This window comes from Schistocerca serialis, chromosome 12 (assembly GCF_023864345.2).
Source record: "Schistocerca serialis cubense isolate TAMUIC-IGC-003099 chromosome 12, iqSchSeri2.2, whole genome shotgun sequence".
NCBI lineage: Eukaryota > Metazoa > Arthropoda > Insecta > Orthoptera > Acrididae > Schistocerca > Schistocerca serialis.
Genome location: NC_064649.1, coordinates 90,952,040 through 90,959,784, shown reverse-complemented (window position 1 = coordinate 90,959,784; position 7,745 = coordinate 90,952,040).

Genomic DNA, 7,745 nt, shown 5'->3' with positions numbered 1-7,745 from the left:
TTGTGACAACCTGTCTCCAAGAAATGAAAAGGCCCTAGGTAACTACGCCCCCTTAAATAATCAAATACAACATGCCTTAAATATTATGCTCACTATTACACCCTTGTGCGATAAACACCTAAGTGCAAGAAACAAAACTGAAATACCCTCTTCAAGCAGTATATTCCTCCATAGTAAACACCCTCCTAGAAATAAAACTTTGGAACTCTAGGAACCCGAAAACACATTTGAATGTTCTTTGGTAAACAGACCCTGAGGATGGCGCTTATGTGCCGCCAAGACATTCTCAATATACAGCTGTGGTGGTACTTTTCCTAATATAATTAAAATAGTAATCGTAATTAATTCCATTTTTGTCAAGCAGTCACGCAAGATGGTTTTTGTTTGATCCGATGCCACAGTGGGAACGTTGTCATAAAAGCTGATGTAAATGTTCTGATGAGGCTGAACATTATGACCACCTATCATCCTGGAAAATTGGGTTTTCTCACGGTAGTCCGCTGCAGAAAACCGGGTTTTCCAAGATGACAACGCTTCGCTGGGAAAGCCTGAAGACCGTTACGACCAACAGCTGAAAAGCATGTTGGTCGACCTTCGGAACGCAATACAGCAGCGTCTCTATATGGCGTAGATTCAGCAAGTTCTTGATAGCTTCCCGCAGGTATGTGACACCAGATGGCTATGCACCGCTCACGCGATACACGCACATTTCGTCCCAGGTATTTTCCACTGGGTCCGCATCAGGACACCACTGCAGCATGGCTCTGTCACGGACAGTTGTCCTACTGGAAGATGCCATTGTCATTGGAGAAGCGCGAAGGCGGGTTGCAGGTAATCCCCAGTAACGTTCACTTATTCCACAGCTATCATGGCGTCTTCGATTGGTATCACAGGTCCCACGGAAGCCCATGTGAGTATCCCACTAGTATAATACTGCTCCCACAGAACTGCATATGTCATGAGGAGTACGAGGGACGTTTCAAAAGTAAAACTACTTACGTATTTGGGGCAAACATTTTTTATTTTTCGACTTAGTCTCCTTTTAAAACTATACACTTCGTCCAACACTGTTCTCATTTGTTGATCCCTTCCAAATAATAGGAATTGGTCAAGTCTGCAAAATAGCTATTAGTTGCTGCAATCACCTCCTCGTTTGAATAAAATCTTTGTCCTGCCAGCCATTTATTCAAATTGGGGGAGAAACCATAGTCCGAGGGAGCCAAGTATAGAGAATAAGGGGGATGTGAAGCTAGTTGGAATCCTATTTCCATTAAGTTTGCGACCACAACTGCTGAGGTGTGTGCTAGTGCATTGCTGTGATGGAAAAGGACTTTTTTATGCGGTCCAATCGTCGGCGTTTTTCTTGCAGCTCGATTTTCAAACGGTCCAATAACGATGAATATTCACCTGCAATAGTTTTACCCATTTCCAGATGGTCGATGAGCATAATACCTTGCAAATCCCAAAAGACAGTCGCCATAACCTTTCCAGCCGAAGGAATGGTCTTCGCCCTTTTTTGGTGCAGATTCTCCCTTGGTAACCCACTGTTTAGATTGTTATTTGGTCTCAGGAGTATAGTTATGTATCCATGTTTCAGCCACAGTGACGAAACGACGCTTAAAGTCCTGCGGATTCTTCCTGAACAGCTGCAAACATCCTTGCAGCACTTCACACGATTCAGGCGTGAGCAACCGCGGAACCCATCTTGCGGATAGCTTTCTCATGTCCAAATGTTTATGCAAAATATTATGTACCCGTTCATTCGAGATATCCACAGCACTAGCAATCTCACGCACATGAACTCTTCCGTCATCCATCACCATATCATGGATTTTATCAATGATTTCTGGAGTCATAACCTTCACAAGGCGTCCAGAACATTCTGCATCACTTGTGTCAATATAGCCACTCCGAAAATTTTGAAACTTCTTATTAGCTGTTCTAATCGAAGGTGCAGAGTCACCGTAATGTTTATCAAGCTTCTCTTCTCCTGAGGCGTTTTCTCTTTCATAAAGTAATGTTTAATCACTCGACTTACTTGATTCACACGAATGCCAAACATAAAGGAATAGACCAATATGGCTGAAACTTTGTGTGCGCTCTTTCCAAAGATGCTACTAACTACACATGATCTCGATACGCTCCGGTGGTGCCATCTTTCGGACTATTCAAACGCCCCTCATATGTTCCGAGTAACCGTCCGCGGCGATGACAGCATAATCCAGGCACGACCATAGACCTGTTGCAATAAAAAACGTCATCCATCTGACCAGGCGGCACGCTTCTATTGATCCATGGTCCAATGTCGATGATTCCCCCCCCCCCCCCCTCTCTCTCTCTCTCTCTCTCTCTCTCTCTCTCTCTCTCTCTCTCTCTCCGTCTCTGTGAGTGTGTGTGTGTGTGTGTGTGTGTGGTTAGGGCGAATATTACACTTGCGTCGAGTGCTTTATTTGAAGGAGTAAGCCACGCGCAAACTTCGTTTTCCCGTTATTTTGAGCGTGTGTGAAGTGTACATATTCGCATGGTAACCATGCGCATAATATTAATGTTAAATTGGGATCTTGTCAGAGTAAACAAAAGCCCAATGAAGTGCTAAATCTACATATACTGCCAGTGTGTTTAATTAAGTGTTAAATGGAAATGGAGCGAGAACTGAGTGGTCGGAATATGCGTATAACATCCCACTCCGTTGACAGAGCGGTGTTCCAAAGGCCACAATTCGCTTCTGGTGCTCTGCTGGCCTCCCCTGATGTCTTGCACAGTTTCAAGTAAAACGAATATTGTTGTTGTGGTCTTCAGTCCAGAAACTGGGTTGATGCACCTCTTCTTGCTACCCTACCCTGTGCAAGTCTCTTCATCTCCGAGTAACTACTGCAACCCACATCCCTCTGAATCTGCTTAGTGTATTCAGCTCTTGGTCTCCCTCTTCGATTTCTACCATCCACGCTTCCCTCGAACACTAACTTGGTGATCAGAACGTGTCCTACCAACCGATTCTTTCTTCGTAAGGTTGAGCCACAAACTCCTCTTCTCCCCAGTTCAATACCTCCTCATTAGCTATTTGATCTACCCATTTAATCTTCGGAATTCTTCTGTAGCACCACATTTCGAAAGCTTCTACTCTCTTCTTGTCCACACTAGTTATCGTCCATGTTTCACTTCCATACATGGCTACACTCCATACAAATACTTTCAGAAACGACTTCCTGGCACTTAAATCTATACTCGATGTTAACAAAATTCTCCCCTTCAGAAACGCTTGCCATTGCCAGTCTACATTTTATATCCTACTTCGACCATCATCAGTTATTTTGCTCCCCAAATACAAAACTTGTCTTCTACTTTCTCATATCCTAATGTAATTTCATCAGCATCACCTGATTTAATTAGACTACATTCCATTATCCTAGTTTTACTTTTGTTAATGTTCATCTTATATCCTCCTTTCAAGACACTGTCCATTCCGTTCAACTGCTCTTCCAGGTCATTTGCTGTCTCTGACAGAATTACAATGTCATCGGCAAACCTCAGTGTTTATTTCGTCTCCACGGATTTTAATTCCTACTCCAAATTTTTCTTTTGTTTCCTTTACTGTTTGCTCAATAGACAAATTGAATAAAATCAGAGACAGGCTACAACCCGGTCTTACTCCATTCTCACTCACTGCTTCCCTTTCATGCCGCTCGACTCTTACAACTGCAGTCTGGTTTCTGTACAAATTGTAAATAGCCTTTCGCTCCCTGTATTTTACCCCTGCCACCTCCAGAATTTGAAAGAGAGCATTCCAGTCAACATTGTCAAAAGCTTTCTCTACGTCTACAAATGCTAGATACGTAGGTTTGTCTTTCCTTAATCTATCTTCTATGGTAAGTAGTAGGGTCAGTATTGCCTCGCGGGTTCCAACATTTCTACGGAATCCAAACTGATCTCACACGAGGTCAGCTATCAGTTTTTCCATTCCTTTGTAAATAATTCGTGTTAGTATTTTGTAGCCGTGACTTATTAAACTGATGGTTCGTTAAATTTCACATTTGTCAGCACCTGCTTCCTTTGGAATTGGAATTATTATATTCCTCTTGAAGTCTGAGGGTATTTCGCCTGTCTCATACACCTTGCTCACCAAATTGAAGAGTTTTGTCATTGCTGGCTCTCCCAAGATTATCTGTAGTTCTAATGGAGTGTTGTCTACTACTGGGGGCCTTTTTTTTGAGGTCTTTCAGAGCTCTGTCAAATTCTTCACGCAGTATCATATCTTCCATTTCATATCCATCTACGTCCTCTTCTGTTTCCATAATATTGCCCTCAAGTACATCGCCTTTGTACAGACGCTCCATATACTCCGCCCACCTTTCTGCTTTCCCTTCTTTACTTAGGACTCGTTTGCCATCTGAGCTCTTGATATTCATACAGGTGGTTCTATCTTCTACGAAAATCTCTTTAATTTTCCTGTAGGCAGTATCTATCTTACCCCTATTTAATATATGGCTCTACATCCTTACATTTGTCCTCTAGCCATCCTTGCTTAGCCATTTTGCACTTCCTGTCGATCTCATTTTTGAGACGTTTGTATTCCTTTTTGCCTGCTTCATTTACTGCATTTTTATATTTTCTCCTTTCATCAATTAAATTCATTATCTCTTCTGTTACCCAAGGATTTCTATTAGCCATTTTTTACCTACTTGGACCTGTGCTGCCTTCACTATTTCATCTCTCAAAGCTACCCATTCTTCTTCTACTGAATTTCTTTTCCTCCGTATATGTCAATCGTTCCCTAATAATCTTTCTGAAACTCTCTACATCCTCGGGTTCTTTCACTTTATCCAGGTCCCATCTCCTTAAATTCCTACCTTTTTGCAGTTTCCTCAATTTTAATCTACAGTTCATAACCAATAAATTGTGGTCGGAGTCCGCATCTGCCCCTGAAAATGTCTTACAATTTAAAACCTGGTTGTGATGCTGACAAAGGAAATGCTACTGTCCTCATACCAATGGATGAGTATATTAATAAGATCAATTTTTATGTGATTCAATGTATCGCAAAATCGATAAGGATCCCACGAGTTGAGTAGTGCGAAAAACAGCAGAACTTTTATCAAATAGTTCTCTACTGAAGGAGCTCATCAAGAGACTGAAACCAAACAGTTCAGTTCCACCTAGACTATATGGACTGCCTAAGATCCACAAGGAAAATGTGTCATTACGTCCAATTGTGAGTAACATTGGAGCAGCCACCTACGACCTAGCAAAATTCTTGGCATCTTTGCTCAAACCAATGATAGGCAAGTGTGCACATCACATAAAGAATTCTGGTAATTTTTATCAGTCGACTTAAGTCACTAAAACTGCAAAGTAGTGATTTATTGGTCAGTTTTGATGTGGTTTCTCGGTTCACAAATGTGCCTCTGGTGGACTCACTACACCTCATTGGCAATATGTTTGGTGCAGACATTACAGCGTTGTTTGAGCACACTCTCTCCTCTACATATTTTATATTTAAAAACGAATTTTACGAACAATCTGATGGTGTCGCCATGGGGAGTCCTTTGTCTCCCCTGGTGGCCAATCTTTTTATGGAGGATTTTGAGGAGAGAGCACTCGACTCTGCCACTTTTAAACCGACAGTATTTTGGCGGTACGTTGACGACACTTTTATAATATGGCCTCATGGTCTGGACCGTCTCCAAGAATTTTTACGTCACATGAACTCCATACGTGAAAACATAAAGTTTACCATGGAGATAGAGAGAGATTGTTGTCTGCCATTTATAGACGTCTTGGTGCGACAGAAGAGTGATGGCACACTCACTCACTCGGTGTACAGAAAGCCCACTCATACAGACCTGTATCTACAAGCTACTAGTTGCCACCATCCAGCACAAACAATGGGAGTTCTCAAAACGTTGGTCCACCGTGCCCATACTATCTCTGACGCCGACAGTCGTCAAGCGGAACTGGAACACCTGCAGAAAGTATTTTTGAAGAATGGCTTTTCACCTCGGCAAGTGAACAGAGTGATGAAGACCTACAAACGACGGAACAAGGAAGAGGAAAAGGCCTTCAGGTCGACTGTTTATCTACCATTTATTGGGAATACTTCTTCACAGATAGACAGAATATTGAGAAAGTATCAAGTGAGAGTCATCTTTCGCCCTCCTTCCAAAATTTCATCACTGGTGGGATCCGTTAAAGACGACCTGTGCCTGGGTAAACCATCACCATCATCATTTAAGACTGATTATGCCTTTCAGCATTCAGTCTGGAGCATACAGTTCCTCCATGATCCCCTATTCAGTGCTAACATTGGTGCCTCTTTTGATGTTAAACCTATTACTTCAAAATCATTCTTAACCGAATCCAGGTACCTTCTCCTTGGTCTGCCCCGACTCCTCCTACCCTCTACTGCTGAGCCCATGAGTCTCTTGGGTAACCTTGCTTCTCCCATGCGTGTAACATGACCCCACCATCTAAGCCTGTTCGCCCTGACTGCTACATCTATAGACTTCATTCCCAGTTTTTCTTCGATTTCCTCATTGTGGACACCCTCCTGCCATTGTTCCCATCTACTAGTACCTGCAATCATCCTGGCTACTTTCATATCCGTAACCTCAACCTTGTTGATAAGGTAACCTGAATCCACCCAGCTTTCGCTCCCATACAACAAAGTTGGTCGAAAGATTGAACAGTGCACAGATAACTTAGTCTTGGTACTGACTTCCTTCTTGCAGAAGAGAGTAGATCGTAGCTGAGCACTCACTGCATTAGCTTTGCTACACCTCGCTTCCAGTTCTTTCACTATGTTGCCATCCTGTGAGAATATGCATCCTAAGTACTTGAAACCGTCCACCTGTTCTAACTTGGTTCCTCCTATTTGGCACTCAATCCATTTATATTTCTTTCCCACTGACATTACTTTCGTTTTGGAGATGCTAATCTTCATACCATAGTCCTTACATTTCTGATCTAGCTCTGAAATATTACTTTGTAAACTTTCAATCGAATCTGCCATCACAACTAAGTCATCCGCATATGCGAGACTGCTTATTTTGTGTTCACATACCTTAATCTCACCCAGCCAGTCTATTGTTTTCAACATATGATCCATAAATAATATGAACAACAGTGGAGACAGGTAGCAGCCTTGTCTTACCCCTGAAACTACTCTGAACCATGAACTCAATTTACCATCAACTCTAACTGCTGCCTGACTATCCATGTAAAGACCTTTAATTGCTTGCAAAAGTTTGCCTCCTATTCCATAATCTTGTAGAACAGACAATAACTTCCTCCTAGGAACCCGGTCATATGCCTTTCCTAGATCAATAAAGCATATATACAATTCCCTGTTCCACTCTAACACTTTTCCATTATTTGCCATAAGCTAAAGATCTGGTCCTGACAACCTCTAAGAGGCCTAAACCCACACTGATTTTCATCCAATTGGTCCTCAACTAATACTCGCACTTTCCTTTCAACAATACCTGAGAAGATTTTACCCACAACGCTGATTAAAGAGATACCTCTGTAGTTGTTACAATCTTTTTTGTTTCCATGTTTAAAGATTGGTGTGATTACTGCTTTTGTCCAGTCTGATGGAACCTGTCCCGACTCCCAGGCCATTTCAATTATCCTGTGTAGCCATTTAAGACCTGATATTCCACTGTATTTGATGAGTTCCGACTCAATTTCATCCATCACAGCCGCTTTATTGCACTGCAATCTATTGACCATTTTTTCCACTTCCTCAA